Source organism: Eucyclogobius newberryi, unplaced genomic scaffold, assembly GCF_026437365.1.
Source record: "Eucyclogobius newberryi isolate DKJ021-1_F unplaced genomic scaffold, fEucNew1.0.hap1 SCAF_11, whole genome shotgun sequence".
Taxonomy (NCBI): Eukaryota; Metazoa; Chordata; class Actinopteri; order Gobiiformes; family Gobiidae; genus Eucyclogobius; species Eucyclogobius newberryi.
In genome coordinates this window covers 31,423,784-31,449,394 of record NW_027315735.1, presented here as the reverse complement: position 1 = coordinate 31,449,394, position 25,611 = coordinate 31,423,784, and positions in this window count along the sequence as shown.

The following is a 25,611-nucleotide window of genomic DNA, read 5'->3' as shown; positions in this document are numbered from 1 at the left end:
ATTTTTCACCCAGTGAACATTGACGAAAAGTCACAAAAATGTTCACACCTCTAAAAATCGTGCCTCTCTACATTCTGGCTATTTCCCTTTTCTAAAATAAAAAAAATTGGCGCGTCAGCGCCCCCAAATGTACCAAAAATGCATTGAGAGATGGGAAATGACCCAAAAAAAATCTGATCGTAGAATCATGAAATTTGGCGCAGAGGTAGATGGTGACAAGAGAAGTAAAAAATATTATTACGGCAACGCCGTCCGCCCAACCAAATGTCGGCCATATTGCTTCAAAAATGGCTAAACATGGCTTCGGAGTTTTTCCAAACGTCGTACTTTTACGAACTCCTCCCAGGGCGTTGGCCCTAAAAAACTGAAATCTGGTGAAAATGCTACTGAGGAGTGGGACATCAAAAGTTATCCAAATTACATTGATACCTCTCACGGTCTCTGAGCGGCGAAGCCGCAAACTGTAGCTAGAATTTCAGAAATCTCCCATATTTAAAATTTCTGCCGTTTGCGCAGATAAAGTCCGAATTGCGTCAAATTTGAATCAGTTGTTAAACTCTTTGCCCTAAACCTACTTGAAGTGAAATAAATTCATTTGGCGCCACAGCGCCCCCTACAGATTTTATATGGAGGTTAAATGTTTAGTTTTGCGAAATTATATGAAATTTGACACACAACTCAATTTTAGCATCCCCATCAAAAAAGTCAATGAGACCCATGTCATAATTGTTATGGCGTTGCCGTAACGATGACCGAAACCTTTCATGTTATTCCAATGGGGAAATCGCCAGAACATGTTTACACTTTAGACTTTCACAAACTCCTCTTAGGGCGTCAGCCCTATTAACCTGAAATTTGGTGAGACTCATCTTCAGGGGTGGACCATCAAAAGTTATCCACATTTTCATTCAAAGAGTCACGGTGTCTGTGCGGCAAAGCTGCACATTTTGCCAAGAATTCAAAATAAAATAGCTTTTTGATGGTAAAACAAAGGGGAGAAGATGTGACAGCGTCACAGATTCAGCAGTAGGCGTAATAAAAGGACAATTGGGGCGCGTTAGCGCCCCCTCCTCTTGCGGCGTGGCGGCGGTGTGGCGGCGGCGTGGCGAGGGCCGATCATTGCCGCTTGCGGCTATATTTTCTATTGTTATTCATCTTGAAACATGCTCTTTAGTACCTCATCTTGGCATCTTGGGTTTTAGAACAAAAAAAGAGCTTTCAAAAACATCAAATGACTTCCATGTCTCTGTATCATGAGCAAGGATACGAGCTATGGACTTCCTCTACTGGCAGCAGAGGGAATTACATCTTTGAGAGGGTAAAATATGCCAGGTAAAGCACAAGCTAATGTAGCTAACAGCTGTTCCGATCTGGTGATGGTTCGTGGTCTTAAAAACAGCAGAGACATGTCACCGAGAAAACGCCCCACATCGAGAACGTCAAAGATCGACAACGTCCCACATCGAGAACGTCACACATCGAGAACGTCACACATCGAGAACGTCACAGATCGAGAACGTCAAAGATCGACAACGTCCCACATCGAGAACGTCACAGATCGACAACGTCACACATCGAGAACGTCACAGATCGAGAACGTCACACATCGAGAACGTCAAAGATCGACAACGTCCCACATCGAGAACGTCACACATCGAGAACGTCACACATCGAGAACGTCACACATCGAGAACGTCACAGATCGAGAACGTCAAAGATCGACAACATCACACATCGAGAACGTCACACATCGACAACGTCCCACATCGAGAACGTCACAGATCGACAACGTCACACATCGAGAACGTCACAGATCGAGAACGTCGCAGATCGAGAACGTCAAAGATCGACAACGTCACACATCGACAACGTCCCACATCGAGAACGTCACAGATCGACAACGTCACACATCGAGAACGTCACAGATCGACAACGTCGCAGATCGAGAACGTCAAAGATTGACAACGTCACACATCGAGAACGTCACACATCGAGAACGTCAAAGATCGAGAACGTCACACATCAAGAACGTCACACATCGAGAACGTCAAAGATCAACAACGTCACACATCGAGAACGTCACACATCGAGAACGTCACAGATCGAGAACGTCACAGATCGAGAACGTCACACATCAAGAACGTCACACATCGAGAACGTCACAGATCGAGAACGTCACAGATCGAGAACGTCACACATCAAGAACGTCACACATTGAGAACGTCACAGATCGAGAACGTTGCAGATCGAGAACGTCACACATCGAGAAAACGTCACACATCGAGAAAACGTCACAGATTGAGAACGTCACAGATCGCGGAAATTCAGAACAGAGTATTTTTGTGGCTCAAAATTGAGAGGATTTCCTAACCACGATTCATGAAACTAGCGTGAATGAAGCTAAATGCTGCTCCAGATGTGCTCTCGATGAAGTACAATGTCAGAACATAACTTCAATGTTGTTTCATTCGTGTTTCCCATAGTTTTCTTTGAGATAATACACAAATCACTCTTATTTTTATGATTCTATCTCCTGTCATAACACATTTTGAAGTATGAGTTATATTGCTGCATCAAATTATCACAAATATGAAACTACTAAAACAATGTAATTACTTGCTTTACGTGTTTTTGAGACTATAATACAACAAAGTGTGATTTTGTCAGGTGAATATAGCGAGGGTAATTAGAAAAAAAGCACAATCACACAGCCACAAACGAAGTGTGAACCAAATTCCGCCATAACTTACCAGACTTACCTAATTAATTACAGAGACTGGTCCATGTGTCCTTCACTGCAAAACGTCTATTTACCTGATATTCTCCGACGGTACAACCTCTTTATTACGTCTGAGAATGAGAGAATGTGAGCTCATAATGAAAGTGAATGATGACGAGGCCGACAAAAGCGCTTTAGCTCAAGGTTAATGTGCAACAAACTCACGCCTTCTCTCCTTCCACAGAAGAGGACGTTAATGACATGCGGTCGACGCCAATCAAACTGGTTAAACGTGAACTCAAAGACACTGCCAACTCCGAGCTCACTTTTAATCCGCACGTGGACCGCGTCAACATCGTCCATTTTTCATACATTTTTCACGCCGACATTTGACCTTTTCCACTCACAAAACACCTCGACAGCTAAATGGTGAAGCTGCAATCATCGCATCAAGTGTTTCCTTTTAAAATCCCAAACGCACGAAAATCCAGTTGACCGATTACGTCCTAATGCACCGTGTGTTCCCTTATTGGCTACTTTGTTTGCAGGAGTTGTATATTTCTACAGAAAATATGTTAATAATTGAATACTTTATGCCTCTGACACATTAATCATAAAGAAAATAGCTTTTTTGTGTATTTTTGTTTTGTTATGTACTCATCATGCATCGTATTACATCCCAGAAAGACAGCAGAACAAAAAATAAAGAATATAATTTATGTTTTGTGACTTTATATCTTGTTTTGTTGTGTATTTTACTATGAAACACGGAACGAACAGAAAAACAGAGCACGACCAACGAGAGCAGGAAATAAAAACACCATTTTAAAACAGGCAGCAAAAGGCATGAAAAGAAAACAAAGGCTCGTGTTGTCCAAAGTGACTGTCATTTCCTCATATCATTATAAAAACGCGATATGCCGTGGATAAACTGCAGACTTAAAGGTTTACTCAAAAGTGAAGTCATATTTACATACTTATCTTAACGAATTTCCGCAAGATGTACTCACAATGTCCTGTTCTGTCCATCATTTACTGAACCATTAGTCGACAAAGTGGACTCATGCCGACACAATACTTCTAAAATACCAGATCATTTCCAGCGCTCTCAAGACAAACAAACAAACAAACAAATAAACAAGCAAACAAATACTGTCCACGCACGTTTTCTCAATGTCATCACACCAGCAGGTTTCTGGCAACACTTTTTGCTCTAAATTCCTTAAACTACAGATGTAGTTTTTTCTCGATAGGTATTATGGGAGCTCTAATCACTTAAAAAACGAAATATGACAGGACATAATACTCTAAGATACTTTGCAATTATGGTACAATCTTCAAATCAGCACATTGGCCTCCCTCCACTGCGCTTGCTTCAAAATAAAATACCTCCGCGATCCGAGACGAGATACCGACGCTCGGCAAACAACTATCCAGCTTTATTTACAGTTCCGCGACACTGAACGCTGCAAATGCAAAGACACGGGACGGACGCCTCTGCTCATCCGCTTGGCGATGAAAAACCTCCGCAGCTTCACTTGCGATTAGCCAAAGTGTCCTCTAAAGGCGCTAAACCGGCAGAATCCCCTCGATATCCCGGTCTGCTGTCAGGACTTCCCCTTCAGCGTGATGTTAGCCGGCAGTTTTAGTTCGTGGACGACTGCCGGACGCAGCACAAATAATGACCTTTGTGGTGCAGCGTAATGGATTCTTCTACGACTATCGCCCTTAGATCTCCGGACGCAGCATTTTACTGCAAACCTCGATATACTCCTGTTCAATTAGGAAACAGGCCAACAAACAACAATAACGACGAGGTTACTCTGATTGTGGGCCATTCCCCCCCCCGAAAAGTCTACAAACAAGCTCATTGTCTGTTACAGAAATGTATACAGTGGTAACCTATATTCGGAGGACTTTGGCTGTGCTGTATTTGAGCTCAACTCTATGATTTGCCAACTTTAATTAGAGCAATATAAGACTGAGTACTTGTCATACCTACTCAACCTACTTTACCTGCAGTTTTCCCGTGGACATTGAGTCCGTACAGATTATTATAAAGCTGGATGGAACAGTATGCAAACATTATCGCGATTTTCATGTCACGGTACAATATTTATAGCATTGTTTTGGAATTTATACAACAAATGATGCAGTTTTTCCTTTTAAAACAAGCCTCGAAGCGAATCGTTACCGTCGTATTTCAAGTAATTAAGATAAAACGTGCTAAACAAATGGTCTGAAATGGAGCAAAGATCGTGGTCGCAGCAACAAAATGAGGAAAATCAAGCAAAGCCACTTAATGATTTGATTTTGCCCACGATATGATTTTGAGACAAAACGATATCACAGCACTTCGGTTATTGTTGCATCCCGATTATACATTCGTTACCGATTTCGAAAGACGCCGGCGACGGACGGTTGTCATAGCAGTAGCGCACTTCAAACCAACATCTTACTGTATCTTTTTGAAAGAAGAAAGCTCCTCACTAAATCCGTCAAATCGAGAAGAAAGCGTTTGTCCTGCATAGCAACCACAAATCAGAATCACAAAAAGCTTTAATGCCATTCGTAGTGACCAACATTCACCAAGTGCTCCTGCATTTGTCTGGTTTTTAACGCTTCATTTGCACAGTCAAAACATTAAGAACAAATACATTTACATTTACAACGCCGTAATGTAAATGTATTATTACGTACAGAACATTATAATACCAGTGCAAACATAGAGCATATAATAATATACATGTAAAATGAAACACCAGGGGCTGTCTGAGGCTGCAAACAAACATCCATGGGTTTCAGAGAGATAAAATCAAGCAATTGACAATTTGAAACTAAAAATGACGTATTTCTAAAGGGCAAAAGTCCTCAAATATCCATGACAACTGGAAGCTTTAATATGAACTGTAATAAGAGCCAGAGCAGTGCAAACAAACGCGAGTATTGTTAAAGTGATGAGACGTTTACACTGCTGTTTTGGGCCCTTTCCAAAGTGCGGCCCCCGAACCCTGCGCTCGTGGGCCCCGGCCCCCGGGTTCATTGTGTCTGTGCGTGAGCGCGCGCGCGTGCGTGAGACGCGGAGGCAGCAGCAGCAGCAGCAGCCTCCAGCCCGTCTCCATGACAACAGGATGGCTTTAAAAAACGAGGCCGGTTTGTCTTTCACATTCACCCCCGAAAAGGAATCAAAAAAACCGCACACAAACCTCCTTCAGCCGCGTTTCAAGCACGTCCCATTAACATGCGCGGGAGGAACCGCTGTGTTCCCGTTTCCCTTTTCAGCCAAATAACAAAAACACACGCACGTAGTCGAAATCCCACGGCCCCGGTGTAACGCAATGTTTTCCCGCCGCGCACAGCCTTCAGCTCGCGTTAGCTCGATCCGCCGCCGCCGCCGCCGCCGCCGCTGCTGCTGCTGCTGCTGCGCGTAAAGCGAACCGGTGAGGACGCAAACTAAGCACATTTTACCCAAGATTATGCTCCAATAACGTCCCGCCGCAGTGAAACGGACCAACACATGACCCGTGTGTGAAGTGGATACAATGTGACAACAATGTGCATTACAATGTGACAACAATGTGCATTACAATGTGACAACAATGTGCTTTACAATGTGACAACAATGTGCATTACAATGTGACAACAATGTGCTTTACAATGTGACAACAATGTGCATTTCAGTCTGATATTTGCAACAGTTCTGAGCCATAACTTACCCGCGTCGTACAAAAAAACACACAAAAAATGCGACTTTCCCCGCGTCTCAGGAAAAGCCCCGGACAAACCAGCTCTTAATTCCCGTGTCCGGTCCTTCCTCGTGCTCGGTCCCCTCCGCGCGACCGTGAATTCAACCGCGAAGCGCCGACGATCCGCGGGGCGCGCACACCTCCGGCGGCCGCGGAGTTCCAGGTCCCGGGAGCCGGCGGTGAGAGAGCGTTCGGTGCGCGCGCGTGGGTCAGATGCGGCTCGTGGTCCCGTGGTTCCCCCCTCTCGGTGCTCCGCTGCCCCTCTCTGTGCTCCCGGTCCGTGTGCGTTGTGAGAGCCGCGGGGGAAAGTGTGACCGCCTCAGCCTCTCTCTCTCTCCCGGTGTGAGCGCGGGGTTCAGGCGCGCACGGGACGCGTTCACGGGCCTGTTGATGCCCGCGCGCCGCCCGCAGAGGAGATGATGAGGCCGGTTTTCTGTGGCCGGTGCTGACGGTGAGATCAGGGGGAGAAATGTGCGCGTGTCCGGGACTTTTCCACGTGGGTTAAAAGGCTGCGACTGATGAGTCTTTGAGCAGTCGAAAGTCAAACGATTGTTTTATTGACATTTTGAATACATGATCAACCAAAGAGAAGTTGAAATGTGCTGACTGAAGGCTTCTAGATGGAGAACATGTCTGAATAAAGTGTGCTATTGATGAAAATCTGGTTTATGTTGATTTAATTATGTCTTTGTCTCTGTTATAAAGGGGTTTTCATGTGTTTGAGCGTCTGTACAATCGAAATAACGATTATTTGTCATAGTCGACTGGTCACGATAGTTGATTCATTGATTAGAACAAGACCAAACCAGGACTAGAACAAGACCAAACCAGGACTAGAACAAGACCAAACCAGGACTAGAACAAGACCAAACCAGGACTAGAATAAGACCAAACCAGGACTAGAACAAGACCAAACCAGGACTAGAATAAGACCAAACCAGGACTAGAACAAGACCAAACCAGGACTAGAACAAGACCAAACCAGGACTAGAACATGACCAAACCAGGACTAGAACAAGCCCAAACCAGGACTAGAACAAGACCAAACCAGGACTAGAACATGACCAAACCAGGACTAGAATAAGCCCAAACCAGGACTAGAACAAGACCAAACCAGGACTAGAACATGACCAAACCAGGACTAGAACAAGACCAAACCAGGACTAGAACAAGACCAAACCAGGACTAGAACATGACCAAACCAGGACTAGAACAAGCCCAAACCAGGACTAGAACAAGACCAAACCAGGACTAGAACATGACCAAACCAGGACTAGAACAAGACCAAACCAAAACATGACCAAACCAGGACTAGAACAAGCCCAAACCAGGACTAGAACAAGCCCAAACCAGGACTAGAACAAGACCAAACCAGGACTAGAACGAGACCAAACCAGGACTAGAACGAGCCAAACCAGGACTAGAACAAGACCAAACCAGGACTAGAACAGGACAAAAATGAGTCTACGTGTTTTAGCGTCTGTAGAGTCCAGATTATGATGATCAACATATGATAACGATTATTGTTCATAGTCGACTGGTCACGATAGTTGATTCATTATTACAGCCGTACATCCTGGGAAGATTAATCTGAATAATCATGACTAATCCACGAGGTAATTAAAGTAATTGTAGTTAGGGCAGTGCAATAATATGGCAAAGAAATAATCAATAATAAGTGATTTCAATTTTCAATTATTATTATTTTCTTCTTTTCAAAAATACTGAAACTAAAAACGGCTTTCAGTTTTTGATTTCCTGAACACAAACAATGACCAACGCAATTTCATCCTCCAACTCGCCAAACCACACACCTTCAATGACAAATAATGATGTTTGAACACACGTCAGATTCTAAACGTCTTTATTGCCATCTGAAGATCCGTCTGTCGTTTATCCAGGCTGAGGAATGGCACAAATACCAGGCAAAGAAGAGCTACAACGTCAGAGGTCGGGAAGGTCATTCTTGACATGTCGAAATACACAAACATTCCACATTCCACTCCCTAAATCGCAGCATAATTGATTGTGAATAAGTGCTCTTCACTGCAGTGTGACATGATTTGAAAGCTTGGGTTGGACAATAATCGATGCTCTGGTTTATCCAGCGTCGGCGGCTGGCGCACCGGGCCGGCCTGTTGGGAAAGTGTGTCATTTTCCCCACGACAATAGTTCTCGATCTCATAGTCGTGAAGGGCAGGCTCGCTCCAAACCTTCTGTAATCGCTCTTCCTGTGTGGATTTGTCTTGTACTTCCTGAATTCTCCAAAGTAAAACAATATATATGGATTCTTTGCTTGAATAATTGCCACGTCACCTGTGCCCTGTGTGTCGAGGGAAACTTTTGGAAGCATAAATGATTTACAGAGCGTCAGAGAGTGCTGTCCAAGGTCTAAAGTCTGCAGCTGTTTTGGCCCGTGTTTGTCAACGATGAGCGTTGTTTTCTTCTGAACATAACGTTTTTTGACAGCGACTGGTGCAGCATCTGTTTGGCAACGGTTTTCAGTCAGTAGATCCGGTTTGGTCCTTGGAAACGGTTTCACGTAGATGGTCCAAATAGTCCTGTTACTTGAGGTTTATGCTGAAAAAGTACACACACATAGGGCAGAGAGTTCTTCACGATTTCGACGCGACACATTATTGCGATACGTGCGATAATCGGTGGTTTGCTCACGATATTCTAGTGTGTTGGCGTTTTTTAAAGACCCCGAGACATTTTAACATTGCTTTTCTTTGTTAAACCACAACTTGACATGAAATACACTCATTTTAATCATCAAAACAGCGACAAATGTTTGGCAAAAACACGTTTCCTTGGAAAGATCAGCGGATATTTTTGTCATTTCACTCTTCAATCGCGCAGGTTTAGTCTCGGTTTGGTCTCTATACATTAAAATTTTGAGAAGTCATGATGTTCTCAAGCGTCAAATAGAGCGATTTGTTGTATCTGTTCTTTGATCAATCACTTCTCAGAGCGGTAAAAGAGCGATCGATACTGTGGCCTTTCGCAGTGAGACTTTAATTACTGCTCATCCCAAAGACAAACACTGTTCCGCATAAGTGAGTCCTTCAGAAACAAATGCAGCTTTTCTGTAACATTACAACAGACGTGACGATCGGTTACACTGTTTTAATGTAACGCACTGTGTAATAACCTGTAATAACCTGTAATAACATGTAATAACCTGTAATAACATGTAATAACCTGTAATAACATGTAATGACATCGTACTGAGGGTTAAATGTTGAGTAATTACAGCTTATTTGAGTACAGTATGTTAGTTGATGTGAGTAAAATGAGTGTTAAAAAAACGCGTTACAAAACATTTTAATAATTCTAAAGTGATTATGATTAACCCTGTACTTCCTCTACGCCATAAAAGTATTGAAATACTTAACAAAAATGACTTAAAACTGAATATTGTATCTTTTGAATGGGAAAAGCTCCTCAAAATGTTACACACAACAGGAAGCTGAGAAGTCATTTGTCGATGAATTCATGGGCTAATCTTAGTGTGAAGTGCAGTGTGTAACATCTCTCTGCTCGTCTCCGTGGAGATGTTATTGCTTTGTCTGGAAAGTTCCACAGTATGGCATTAAACTCAACCTCAATTCGAGCAACGGTGTTTCATTGCTAAGAAAATTAAACAGGAAAATGCATTATTGCTGCAAATCTGACCTGGTTATAAGTAACTCGGCCTTGTGGCGTCACCTGCTGGTCTCCATGGAGATATATATACACGCTTAATGCTATACTGTGGAACACTCGAGGCAAAGTGCACCTTCAGGCCTCCATGTGCACCTCATGCGATCCTTGAAACGGCACAAACATCCATCAGCGAATGTTCTCGTACAGTTTTTAACGTTTGACCCAATCAGCGCCGCCCGATGGGGTTCGTGCGGTACAACCTTTGACGGTAAATGACTGGTGCAGACGTTCCCTTTCCTTTGTCCGTCCTGCACCAGACTGTGAGCTGAGCGTCCACCACCGCCGCCGCCGCCGCCGCGCGAAATACCAGTTCAATAAATCACCGGCGCTGCCCTTCTGTAAAGGACACGCTCTTCATGTTCAGCTTTGCTTTGAAAACGTGCGCTTACAGTGAGGTCAATTAAAACTTTTGAACCAGGAGTGAACGTGACGGACAAAGACAAACGAGCCCGGCGCAATGAACAATGTTTAACTCAGACGATGGGTTTGTTTGTTTTGGTTTTGTCCAGTTTATCTCGGAGATACTGCTCAGAAATGCAAGATCAATGTAAAACTGTTGAATATTCATAGCAATAACAACTGTCATTTCCTGGTATTTCTTGGTAATTGTTTGCAGAAGTAACACAACTGGATGGAGAAGTGTGCCTTTAAGAGTTAGTGTCGTTTATTCGTTTAATATTAGGTTTGTTTAGGTTTAACAATCATGTGTTGTCTTGCACTTGTTTGGTCCTGGTCTGAGCCCGGTTTATTTCTGACGTAGACTCATTTTGGTCATTTGTTCTAGTCCTGGTTTGGTCTTGTTCTAGTCCTGGTTTGGTCTTGTTCTAGTCCTGGTTTGGTCTTGTTCTAGTCCTGGTTTGGTCTTGTTCTAGTCCTGGTTTGGTCTTGTTCTAGTCCTGGTTTGGTCTTGTTCTAGTCCTGGTTTGGTCTTGTTCTAGTCCTGGTTTGGTCTTGTTCTAGTCCTGGTTTGGTCTTGTTCTAGTCCTGGTTTGGTCTTGTTCTAGTCCTGGTTTGGTCTTGTTCTAGTCCTGGTTTGGTCTTGTTCTAGTCCTGGTTTGGTCTTGTTCTAGTCCTGGTTTGGTCTTGTTCTAGTTCTGGTTTGGTCTTGTTCTAGTCCTGGTTTGGTCTTGTTCTAGTCCTGGTTTGGTCTTGTTCTAGTCCTGGTTTGGTCTTGTTCTAGTCCTGGTTTGGTCTTGTTCTAGTCCTGGTTTGGTCTTGTTCTAGTCCCGGTTTGGTCTTGGACTAGCATTGGTTTTGTTCTGGGTTTAGTCCCATTTAAGATCTCAATTCCAGTGCGGTGTCCGTGCCAGAGCAGAACGCACCCTTAGTTCCGCTGCAGTCTTGATACTATCACCATTATTACTAAACTTATTAGAGCAATTAAACTTTGAAATGCTTGTGCCAAATCTGCGACGACCTACCAACACGTCACAAATGCAGTGATCTGACTCGAGTTGGGAGTGTTTTTGAACCTTAACACATAGATTTTCACTTCTAGTTGAATTATCTCTCTTCTATTTCAGACAACAGAGCATTTCGATTGGTTCACGACAAACACACGCCGGTTGAAAGGCCATTACTTGCCAGTGTGAGTCAGTTACACAACAATTTACTCATATTGACGTAACACAAAGACGCGCTAACGTTTTACGGTGTTGTCTTCTTACTAATGAACACGTTTTTGTGCCTCTGACCAGTGTTCGGCGCATAATTTACGACCTTAAAACATTTGGTTGATGTGCCAAACGTTGCAAACAGTTTAGGGTCATGGTCGCGCGCTGTTGCTATGGCTGTGTTGCTGTGGTTGCTATGCTTTAAAAGCTCCTGCTCTGGACGGAGAGCATCAGCGTCCGATCGAGTGATGCCCCCGGATCAATAGCACATTATCGGACTCGAGACGATGAAGAGGAGTCTCAGAGGGAACAACAAACGAGGAACAGAGGAGTGAAGATGTGAGAGACGAGGGATGTGAACGGAGAGAAGGAGCGTGAGAGAGAAAGAGAGGAGAGGAGAGGTCGATGGAGTGAGAGAGAAAGAGAGGAGAGGAGAGGTCGATGGAGTGAGAGAGAAGTGGATGAAAGAAACCACGACACATGCAGGGATAATATACAACAACAATATGTACTTTTCCAGTCATTCGCAGTGATAGAAAGTAACAAAGTTCAAAAGTAAAAGTATTAAACTGAAGTGAAATCTTTAGGTATCTGATATTTTTTTATTTTACTGCATTTGAGAGCAGGTATTTTCTTTTCCACTATGGTTTTGAACTGGACTTAAATGTATATATATATATTTTTGTGTTATAGAAATGGCTGAGGGGTTTTTATAGTTTCAAGTCCCGGTTTGAGCAAACAAAATGTGGATAAATAAATGTGTTGAGGCTAAAGGAAGCTTCTGAAGACCAATACTTCTTTATGAAGATCACGCTTACTGTACATATTTATTAGAGTTAATTTTACATTTTCCTCTTGAAGTACATTTTTAAAGGTGTACGTTCATACTTTTACCTCAGTAGATTGTTTTATGTGACACATTTACTTGAGTATTGCTTTGCTCCTGTAATTTACTTAAATTGTCTTCCATTTACATGCTCACCCCAGTGTAGGAGTGAAACCAGGGACCGACTAGTTCAAGGGTAAATGCTTGTTCCCAGATCACTGCCTTCAGAGTCCTAAGGTGGTGTAGTGGCTGATTGTCCTCTGTCGTAGGTTCAAAACATTTCGACTCAAATGAAATCCACAAAACGCTGCTGCTGTTTTTAACGTCACTTTTCGGGCCTTAAAACTCCTGCCATGGACTTGGTGAATGGATAGATGCCTTTGGAGCGTACTTTTGACCATTATAAAGACATCGATGACACAATTGAAGGACTGAATTGAAGTTGTAATTGGCGCTCGTAAAAAATGGAAAAAACACTATTCAAAGTCAACTTTAAAAATGACAAATTAGACAAATACTGGACACAATTGTACCTAAAAGTGAGCCAATTTATGCCGTCCTCTCTCTGTGTTCTGTGTTTTATGTTCTGTTTATTTAAAGAAAGAAAAAAATATTTTTTAAAAACTGCTGTGTTTTTTAAAATGTGCAATAGAAATAAACAGAATTGGACAGTTTGGATAAAGATACATAATAATAACCTAATGATGTGATAATCTGAGTAATATTAACACGCCTTATTTTAAACATCGTATGGCTTTGGCTTCCTCCAGATTAATCAATTTACATCTAAATCTGAAAGCATCAAAGGACATTTATATCACAGATGTCTGGAGCAAGCTGATGCCTCTGACGGGCCCCGAGTCCCAGGAGACAAAGCTACATTATGGAACATCTGGAGAGCACTTTCAGCCGCCCATCTGGAGTTCACCCCACGTTTGTTCACGGGTTTAGCCATTTTATTTGCACAATCCAATCTTTATCACGTACTTTGAGCGCACAGCATAAAGTTGACGGAAAATTGGTCCTAATCAAAAGGCAACGACCTGATTTTGAGAAACTTGGACGTTCTCAACCAAAATAATGCTTTAATTTTTGGAAAGTGGATATGCTACGGCGCTCAATGTTCAAGGCAAATGATCTGACATATTCCGCAGTTTTAGATATTAATGATAGAAACATGGTCCATTATTGCACAAATGTTGAGTTTATTCGTTTTAATTTTAGCTCCAATCTCAGCATCCTTCAACTTATATACCGTATTTTCCGGACTATAAGTCGCACCTTTTTTCATAGTTTTGGCCGGGGTGCGACTTATACTTATATACTTATACTTATATACTTATACTCCAGAGAGACTTATATGTGATATTATTTGTTATTTTCACACTTGCAACCGCATTTCATACTCCAGTGCGACTTATATATGTTTTTTTCTTCTCTATAATGCATTTTCTGGCTGGTGCGACTTATACTTCAGTGCAACTTATACTCCGGAAAATACGGTATTCGCTCTCCCTCCTCTGAACACGTCCAAACCAGGAAGAACAGCCAACGTCTCGCTCAAACTCAAACTCCAAACGTTATCTCCAAATTCCAAGACGACCTCTTCCTCTGCATCGTTTTATTTTTCATTTTAACAAAGACACATCTCAAGGCGGCGGGCGCATTTTAGAGAGACTCCCGAACCTACGTCAATCCTAATTACTAATTCATCCCTCCCCCATGTCCCGTCGGCCGCTCGTTCTGTCCCGAGGAGGGTCCCAGGGGGGGGTGCAGAGTGAGAGGTGTGTCCCGGATAAGTGACATCTGTGGAGGTCCTGGCGGAGGAGGCGAGGGGCGGGGGGACAGTTTTCCCTGTGGGACGGGGGCCGAGGGGGAGGAGAGATTAGGGCGAGTCTGACGGAGGACATTAGAATACATTAACCTCGCAAAAAGAATTAAAGTGGCGCGTGTCTGTTTCGAGAGTATTTTGTTTGGCAGCCGAGTAATGAGTGCGTTCTGATTGGATAGTTAGTGTAATATTGGAGCGTCAGACGAGGTCACGATAACTAAATGGATGTTTTTGCCTTCAGTGCCCGTGTCCGGCCCGTCCACTGTTATCGTGACTGAGCGTTTTGTGCGCTGAGTGCATTACGCAACTGTCATGTGTCAATCATTCAAACCATTTGGAGACGCATGAATAATAAAATGCATAACCTGTTTCGCCGAGGGCTGCATTTTGAATCGTATCGGGAGCGGATGGGCCCCAGATGACATTTGACGCATTTGACGTAGTTTTAAGTCCACACAACTTTTATAATGCTTGAAACTTAAACTCTTCAGGTGTGTCACTTTTTTTTTTGTTATTTAGATTCTGATGGCAGTATTTTTTTCAATTTTACAGAAAAAAGTGCTCCTTTTTGTTTCTTTGGTCCATTTTAGCATGAAGCCTGTGGGCCGACAAAAATGTTCCTGAAAACTGTAATGTTGGCATTTGTAGACCGCGCACACACATGACTGTTCTTCATATGTTCATTACATTCAAGATTTAACTTAAACCTCAAGTTTTTAAAGTATCTTATTGTGGCTCTTTATGTTTTTGGTCTGTTATTGTCCAGAATGTTTTTGATTGGTTTAAGAAAAGTATTTTTATTGGTTGTTAGCGTGTATGCTCATTTCGGCGCTAATCGTTATCAGTAACTATATTCACTGTCAACACTTCTACAGGTCCAGTTTTCTAACTCTGGTGTTACTCACGTGCGTCGAATGGTTTTCAGTCGCTAAAACAGCCCTCGTTTTTCCATAGTTTGTGATGTTTAGAGGCTAATGCTAGCCCTCCCACTGAAAATGCATTGGAGCTAACTCCTGGAATGCTATCAAGCTAACAGAACGTAGCGTGATGTTTATTCCAGAAGCCCCTCTGGACCCCACCGTCCCGTTGTATTTGTCAACGACCTCGAGAGGAAATAAGTTCTACGCAAACTAAAAAGCGTGACGTGAACATTGGACATTTTACACAAATCAATCGACTTTATTAAAGCAGGTTTTAGCGGACAGACTTTTCCCTCGTCCGTGTCGTCACGCGCGGGACTTAACGTGTTCAGGCTCTGCACATGTGCCCGTGGGTGCGGGGCATTTGCATATAAAACGAAGCAGGTACAGATAAATCAATCAGGACGGTGGCCTGGGAATAAATGTGTAATCAAGACGAGGGGGAGGGGCTTTTCCTTTGTGTGATATGAATCTATAGAATCTTCATTGTGTCTGTTCAATAAGCTGTTTGAAAGAAAAGTCAATTGGCAATGACTTTATTATAAATCATATAAAGCTTATAAAGCAGCTTTTCAGTGTTTCGTTAGACACTGAGCGGTTTGATAGAGACAGGACGCAAATTCATCAAACAATTCACAAAGACTGTAAATAATGTAATCTCGTAACATTTAGCCGTTCATATTTCAGTCTTCTCTCAATTGTAACTGTAAAAATTGAGCTTTGAACTAGATCCTACTTTCAAAGCACATTTGCGTATCCAATCATAATCTTTTTTCTCTCTTCTGCTCTAGTTGACGCTGCCAATAGTTAGAACACAAAAATAAGCATTTCGAGCTCACAATTAATGTATTATTTTTTGGAACACACTTCAGACACTTTGGATGTCTTTGTCTACATAATTGCACCATTGTTTTAAAACTTAACACTTAACAGCTTCCTTCTTCACTGTGGTAAGAGAAGCAGGCGTAGCTCCCTCTGCTATAACTTTAAGCTATTTTTTGATTATTTTTAATTATAATTATTAATTAAGTTATAGAGCAGGAAACGCCAAGGATTAGATGCCCAAAATAACTTCACCAAATGCAGAATGAAGGAACAATAAATAAATTAAATAAATTAAATAAATTAAATAAATTAAATAAATTAAATAAATTAAATAAATTAAATAAATTAAATAAATTAAATAAATTAAATAAATTAAATAAATTAAATAAATTATAGCATTATTGAGCAAATTATAAAATAAAAAAATAAACGCAGGCAATAGTCGACTACTAAAACAGTTGTTAGTTGCAGTTATAGTTGAAGCATCACTCGGACTGTTTGGATTCTGTAGGCTTGAGGATGTGCAGACTTCGCCCTCCCCAGACACTTCCCTCTCATGAGCACGGAGGCGTTCTCGCCGTCTGCACAAAAGAACACCTCAGCCGGTGTCGGATCAGCATTTTCCTTTATGTGAGAGCCGCGTGCGCCCGCAGACTGAAGCCCACTGTAGCCCCCACTGTAAAGTCAAACACACATGTGCAGAGAGGGACGGGGAGAGGGAGAGGGAGGGAGTGAGGGACGGAGGAAGGGAGGGAGGGAGGGAGAGGGGGGGAGAGGGAGGGAGGGAGGGAGGGAGAGGAAAAGAGGGATTATAATAGAAAAAGGAGAAAGAAATAGGAAAGAGAGAGAGGCAGGATGAAGGGAAGGAAGGAGAGAAGAGGGAGAAGAAAACATACAACAAGAGATTATAATGGAAAAGCGAGACGGAAGGAGAGAGAGAAAGGGGAGAGAAGGAGAGAAGGAGGAGAGAGAGTAAGCTGAAGGGGAGAGAGAAATATGCAATGGGAAGAAAGGAAGAGAGGGGGAAAAGTATGAAAGAGACAGAGACAAAGAGGAGAGGAATTTAGAGAAATTAGAGAAGAAGAGAGGAAGGGAGGGAGAAGAAGCAGAGATGAGGAAGAGTATGAGAGAGAGAGAGAGAGAGAGAGAGAGAGAGAGAGAGAGAGAGAGAGAGAGGGGGGGGAGATGGAAGGGCAGACAGGGAAAAATAAGATGATGATGATAGAGAGAGAGAAAGAGGAGGTAAGTAAGAGAAAGAGTCGAGTGAGGGAAAGAATAAAAAACTAATCAAGGTAAGAGGGTAAGATAGACACTTGAGGGGAAGAAAGAATCAGAGAAAGAGCAAAAGAGAGAGAAGAGAGAAGAGAGAAGAGAGAAAGAAACAAGCGAGGGAGAATGACAGAGAGAAAGCGAGAGAGGGTAAACTGGGAAACATCGGCGGATAGAGGGAGAGAGACAGAGATGAAAGCGAGTGCATGAGTGAGAAAGGAGAGAGGGCGATGCATCGAGACGAGAAAAGAGAAAGAGAGATACTGCTGACGTGAGGAAATAAAGAGAGGGAAAGTCCAAACGAGCTTCGATCCAGAGTCCAGCGCTCCATCCACGTCCAGGACAAAGATCTGAGACGGTGAAAGGAGGTTTCAGAGACAGTTTCTTGCTTCTTGTGTTTTGTTTTGCTCTTGTTTATCCAGGTTTGAATATTCTTTCTTTGTCTCAATTCCTTGTTCTGGTTTGGAGCTGATTCTATTTTTTATTTCGATAGAGTTTGGGCCAAAATGTCGTCATCGGATGTTGTTGTTTTTCCTTTCTTTCAACCTGTGGTAGCTAGCATGCTAGTTGTTGTTAGCAAAACTTACATCTGACAGTGGAGAATAAGTTTGGATCCTCGCGGTTTAAAATGAACTTGTTCTATTTACCACATTTTAAACACGTATCTTATGTAAGCGCTAGAACTTCAAGTGATGCACGTACTTTACAGGCAGGCGCTCCCGCATCAGGATTGGTGTTAGCACTACTGGCAGCAGAGGGGATCACTATGGGGAACTAAATCACAGCAATCCGAGGGCAGAAATGCTCAGAATGAGTTTAGTGAGGATTTATGAACTTAAACACAGCACGAGAGCACGAGACTTCTCTAAGGACACGAAACACGGACGAAATGGTTGAAATGGTCTTTTTTCTGAGGCACAGAGCCAGAGGAACTCGTAAACAGGAAGAATGAAACACGTGTGAGAGAAGATTATTACAACTAACTACATTTATACCATGATTAAGCGTAAGACATGCTTAATATGTGTCCTTTACATGGTATAACATGTGTTTGTTATAAGTGGCTCATGGCGTGGGCCTCTTCCCCTCTCATAATGAAGGCTAATGTTCATTCAGGGGCCGCACAGGAGCCTGAGCCGTGCTGCTAAAACCATCACGTCTTCACTCAAAGCGGGCGGTGCACTTCCTCTTTAGACCAAGATAAAAGTTTGGATCCTGTCCAAGATGTCCGCTCGCTGCCAGCTCCCTCGCGAGCGCCCCTGCCATTATCTCTCCTAAACACTGCTCTAATGTCTGCTGCAGCATCATCCTTTCACAAGACCTGCTATTTACAGACAGTTTACAGGTGATGTCATCCACAGCAGCCACGCCCACTGCAACAAGACGAGGAGAGGGATTTCCCAAAGATCTGCTGTTCTACTACTACAAAGAGATGAGGACTTGTGAGTCGTGACAGGGACTCGAGGCGTACTTGAGCCACGGTTTTGATGACTTGAGACTTGACTTGGACTTGGAGCAAAACCAAGTTTACATCAGGACTAAACTGGGCTCAAACCAGGACCAAACCAAGTCTAAACCAGGACTAAACCAGGTCTACATCAGGACTAAACCAAGTCTAAACCAGGAATAAACCAAGTCTAAACCAGGACCAAACCAGGTCCAAACCAGGACTAAACCAGGTCTACATCAGGACTAAACCAAGTCTAAACCAGGAATAAACCAAGTCTAAACCAGGACCAAACCAGGTCCAAACCAGGACTAAACCAGGTCTACATCAGGACTAAACCAAGTCTAAACCAAGACTAAACCAAGTCTACATCAGGACTAAACTGGGCTCAAACCAGGACCAAACCAAGTCTACATCAGGACTAAACTGGGCTCGAACCAGGACCAAACCAAGTCTACATCAGGACTAAACTGGGCTCAAACCAGGACCAAACCAAGTCTAAACCAGGACTAAACCAAGTCTACATCAGGACTAAACCAAGTCTAAACCAGGACTAAACCAAGTCTAAACCAGGACCAAACCAGGTCCAAACCAGGACTAAACCAGGTCTACATCAGGACTAAACCAAGTCTACATCAGGACTAAACTGGGCTCAAACCAGGACCAAACCAAGTCTACATCAGGACTAAACTGGGCTCAAACCAGGACCAAACCAAGTCTACATCAGGACTAAACTGGGCTCGAACCAGGACCAAACCAAGTCTACATCAGGACTAAACTGGGCTCAAACCAGGACCAAACCAAGTCTAAACCAGGACTAAACCAAGTCTACATCAGGACTAAACCAAGTCTAAACCAGGACTAAACCAAGTCTAAACCAGGACCAAACCAGGTCCAAACCAGGACTAAACCAGGACTAAACCGTACATAATCAACACGTTTTGGCCCGTTTCTTCACAGTCCCAAAGTGCCATTCGTTTCCCAATCAAGCAGAGCCAATGACGTTTGTTCCACTGTTGCCATAGTTTCCGTCCCTGTCATGTGACCTGGCCTTTTCGCTCCACATTTGTCCCTCCCGCAGATGGCATTTTCCGACGCCATTTTGGAAAGGTCACGGCTGTTTTGATTTGCAGTGTTTTTTACCTCTTGGTGCACAAGCTCCTCCCCCTTTGCCGGGTCCCTGCGGCCTCTGCTGGCACGACACATTCCCACGGACACTACACCAGGCCGTACCCCTTTCTATGGAGCGGAGATGCATGCTAATTAGTCGTCGGGGGCAACACTCATTTGCAAGCAGCGGGAGCGCTCTTGTCCAAATGTGCGGCGTCTGAAATACAAACACATAAATGACTCCATCAGGTTCAACAGGACTTTATTTAGTTTGTCAACCACTAAACAAGTTACTGCCAATAGTTTTATAATTCATCCTATAGCAGTGTTTCCCAACCAGGGGTACGAGGCCCCTTGCATATGGGAGCACTTTTACTTTAATGATTTCAGATTTTAAAAGGAGTTTTGGATATTTAAATATAACATTCTCGGTGTAGTACATTTTGCATCCTTAATAACGCTTCTGTAGGATATTTTTGAACTTAATATCATTAAAACAAGACATTATAACAGTTATAATTAGCATAGCACTAGAACTTTGTAACGAGCCGCACATTAGACAGTGTTTTAAGTCACTTTTTAAAACGCACTTGTTCACGTTTGACTTTTTTTTGGTTTGACTTTTATTCACTTGTTTTAGTTTTATTCTGTGTTGTTTGGTTTTATTTAGTGTGTTTTAGTATTGTATTTCTGTTCTAACACGGTCCTTCTTAAAGATCGTCCACGGCTTGGTTCTGGAAGTACATTTCCCATAAATATTCCCATAAAAAATACCAAAAAACAAATGTATATTAAATATTTGAAAGCTAAATAGGTAAATAATGTTTTTGAAACTTTATAAACTGCTTCGTAATTCAAACATTTTGCCAAATTGTAAGTTGCTACCCGTGTTTTTCGGACTGGAGGTGCACATCACGGAGCCTCGATCGACTTCAGTTTCCATGGTGAACGTCAAAGTGGGCGGGACCGCTGAGCTCCAATGGGACGACGCGCACAGGATACTGCTATAAACATGCAACCGTAACAACCTCGTGCATCGTTTACAGCCGCGCACGACACAAATACACAAAATATCCTAAAGCATCCTGTGATTAATAAAAAGCACATTTACCGTATTTTCCGGACTATAAGTCACACCGGCAAAAAAATGCATAAAAGAGGAGAAAAAAACATTTATAAGTCGGGGGAGTTTTTGGGGAAATTGATTTGTTAAGAACAGACATTTCATCTTGAAATGCAATTTAAAATAATAATAGATGAGAGAACATGGTAAATAGGTGTACGTATGCTAACGCTAACACCTTCAGCTACATGACGTATGCTAACGCTAACACCTTCAGCTACATGAGGCACAGACAGAACTGTGGTAAGTGTCTGGTATGTTAACGTTATATATTAAGAGTTATTCAGATAACAATAGCATAAAGAACATGCTAACAAGTTTAGCAAAGCATCAGTTTTACCCCAAATCACTAAATCCATTGAATTCTTCTTCCTCTGTGTCACTTCTAAACAACTCCACAAACTCCAGAGGAAGAGGAAGTGCAGATTCTTCTTCTGCGTCGCTTAGAGCCCAAATAATATCACATATAAGACACCCTGGGCCAAAACTATAAAAAAGGTGCCACTTATAGTCCGGAAAATACGGTAGATTCCTTTGGGTTGACACATGAAAAGTGCAAATATGTTCAAATCCCTCGCTCCTGCCTCACAACACGAACGTGCACACAATTCCCAGAGCACTTTTCATTACGGCCCGTGTTTACCTTCCTTTGGACAAAACACGTTCAATGTCGATTTCATTTGGGGCCTGGATTTCCCTCTAGACGTTCTGAATCCCGGTGAAATACGAGTTTAATTCACAGATTCTGCAAAAGCGTGCGCAAGATTCCACACCACCTTTTGAAAACTGTTGATTTTAACTGTAATAAACTCTTCGGGCGTAAGTTTCAAAGACGTTCTGAGTCCAAGTCATCATTTATTTTGTGCTGATTTTCTTCTGATTTTGAAGCAGATGAACCCCACGTCTCGGAGTGAAGTGTCAAAATTGGTGCTTCAGTCCCACTCGGTCGTGCCCTCGCCACATTAAAGCGCAGGTGCCACTGAAAAACAACATTTTACCTTCATCATTTCAATCCCTGAATCACTTTAAAGTGTTTGTAGCGGCTCTGATCCCAGTTACAAATTAAAAGTCTAATCGTCACGTTGGTCCTGACTAACGATCGTGCTAATGAGCTAATGAGGCCATCGCTGATCACATGGTGGACTCGCCCTGTCTCGTCACATCTGCATCAAACAGGGCAATATTAAGTGGCATAAATAATAACACACGTGCCAATTGGTCGTTCATAGATGTTCTGATACTGGGCGAGTGAGAAGACACTGCAGATATCTGGGGTAAAGTAGAGAAACATTCACTCTTTGCTCAGAATCAAGTCATTCAAGTGTTGCTTAGTAAATGTGAAGCTCATGACCCCATCTACTGGCTCAAAGTGGTATAACAGTGGAAGAGGATTTCTCCTTCTTCAAGTCAAACATTTAATCAGTATCAGTCCTGCTTTGGTCTTGCTTTAGTCCTGATCTAGTCCTGGTTTAGTCCTGGTTTAGTCCTGATCTAGTCCTGCTTTAGTCCTGATCTAGTCCTGCTTTAGTCCTGATCTAGTCCTGGTTTTGTCCTGATCTAGTCCTGATTTAGTCCTGGTTTTGTCCTGGTTTAGTCCTGATCTAGTCCTCCTTTAGTCCTGATCTAGTCCTGGTTTTGTCCTGGTTTAGTCCTGATCTAGTCCTGGTTTAGTCCCTGTTTAGTCCTGATCTAGTCCTGTTTTAGCCCTTGTTTAGTCCTGATCTAGTCCTGGTTTAGTCCTGGTTTAGTCCATGTTTAGTCCTGATCCGGTCCATGTTTAGTCCATGTTTAGTCCATGTTTAGTCCTGATCTAGTCCATGTTTAGTCCATGTTTAGTCCTTGTTTAGTCCTGATCTAGTCCATGTTTAGTCCATGTTTAGTCCTTGTTTAGTCCTGATCCAGTCCATGTTTAGTCCATGTTTAGTCCATGTTTAGTCCATGTTTAGTCCTGATCTAGTCCATGTTTAGTCCATGTTTAGTCCTTGTTTAGTCCTGATCTAGTCCATGTTTAGTCCATGTTTAGTCCTTGTTTAGTCCTGATCCAGTCCATGTTTAGTCCATGTTTAGTCCATGTTTAGTCCTGGTTTAGTCCTGATCTAGTCCATGTTTAGTCCATGTTTAGTCCATGTTTAGTCCATGTTTAGTCCTGATCTAGTCCATGTTTAGTCCCACTTTATATGCTGTGTTTCTATAGCAGCCTTATAAGTCTCAGGTGAGGAATGAGAACTGGACTGGCTCAGCACTCCTCATGTTTAAGCCGAGCTCTTTAAATCTCATTATGCAAAGTAGATGCAAATACCAATCAGCTAACACTTCGTACATGTCTGAATTGCGTTACTAAGACCACCCACGCCCGTCTCACTCCCCTCCATCTCCACAGTCCAATGTCTTTCCCCTCAGAGCTGTGTGTTAGCCAGATTAAACATTAGCATTAAACATTAGCATTAAACATATGCAGAGCCAGGACTTGTTGAAACAATGTGAGTGAAAGCGAAGGCTTCATGGCCATGTAATGGAGAAAATAACACCAAAGGAGGAAAAAATACTGTTTGTTGTTAATTTATGGAAGATTTTTTACACCAACTTCAATGATCTCCTTTTACTTTTACGTCTTCTACGGGAGAAACTGTACTGTCTTATTACATATTTCATATAACCGTAATTATATATATATTTTTACTTTCTTTTATATTTATTTATTTAGTTTAATTTTATTCAATTTCATTATATTATAACTTATTTTACTTTATTCAATTTATCTTTATTTTTATTTTATTCAATTTTATTTAATTTCATTTTATTCAATTTTATTTTATTTTATTCAATTTTATTTGATTTAATTTAGTTCAATTTCATTTTATTTCATTTCAGTTCATTTTATTTCATTAAATTTTATTTTATTCAATTTCATTTTATTTTATTTTATTAGAGTCATTGCATTAGCAGCAGCTTCAACATAAATATAAATATGCCGGCTTTTGCTGCATTTCACTTGTTGTCAGGTAAAAGCACTAAACATATCGACAGAAACATAACTTGACATTACAGAACATTGAACATAACCCTAAAAGACAACAGACTCATAGTATGTCGACACATCTGAGGCGTCACGGACAAAACAGAGATTATTTACAGTAAAAACAACTGTCAGAAGTTGAAAAAGTGGTTTGTTTTCAGCCAGTTTTTCAGAGCAGTTTTGCAGTTTGAGTCGTTGCCACGGCGTCCGAGGCCGTGAGTCCATTTTGTGCCTCTGATCGACGCCACCGTTTGGCTAAATTTAGTCCTGCCTCTTTGTGCTTTGCGGTCTCCTCCAGCAAACGCTCTGGTGTCGAAATCCAGTGAGGACGGCTCATATTTAGAACTTTACCGCTGTCATAACATAAAGAACGCATGTTAGACAGACTTAAAATTAACGTTTCAAGCTTATTAAAGGTGTCAAAACTATGTCAAATGCAAAAGATGAATTGATTCACTTCATTGTCGTGTCGTCTGTCATTTTTCCTCAGTTGATTCTTCAAAATCTGGCCCTGAACATGCCATATTTTCATTAAAAGTAAGTTGTTTGAACCTGGTTTGAGACATAAATGACATTAAAGATGCTGCCATGGTGTTATCTTTATGAGTTTAAGGAGAATAAGTATAAATGAGTCTTTCCTGTCGCACTTCGTCAGCTCAAACTCTTCTGAAAAGCAATAAGAGATCCTCCTTTGTCATATAATCTTGTGAAATTGCATCATGGGAAATGTAGGTTATTGTTTGGCCTGGATTTAACCGGAGTCGGCTCAGAGTCTGCGATGACGCGCAGACAATCGCAATCACATGACCTTTGACCTCTCAGAGCAGAAAACACATCCAACAACTCAATAAGTCATTATTATCTGAGACCGAATCTGCACAATCCATACGTTTGAATCCATAGGTTTGAATCCATAGGTTTGAATCCACACGTTTGAATCCATAGGTTTGAATCCATAGGTTTGAATCCATAGGTTTGAATCCATACGTTTGAATCCATAGGTTTGAATCCATAGGTTTGAATCCACACGTTTGAATCCATAGGTTTGAATCCACACGTTTGAATCCATAGGTTTGAATCCATACGTTTGAATCCATAGGTTTGAATCCATACGTGTGATCTATAAATGAGATCTATAAATGAGATCTGTGCCACGCAGAGACGTCATTATTGGAAGTTTTTAGTAGCTCCTAATTTTTATATATATATATATATATATTTTAATATATTATATATATATATATATATATATATATATATATTTAATATATTTATATATATATATATATATATATATATATATATATATATATATATATATATATATACATACATAAAATAAATGGGAAAGATAAATAAATAAAATAAATAAAAATTAATCAAATTAATCAAATTAATCAATTTAATCAAATTAATCAAATTAATCAAATTAAATAAACAATAATATCACATTTGGAC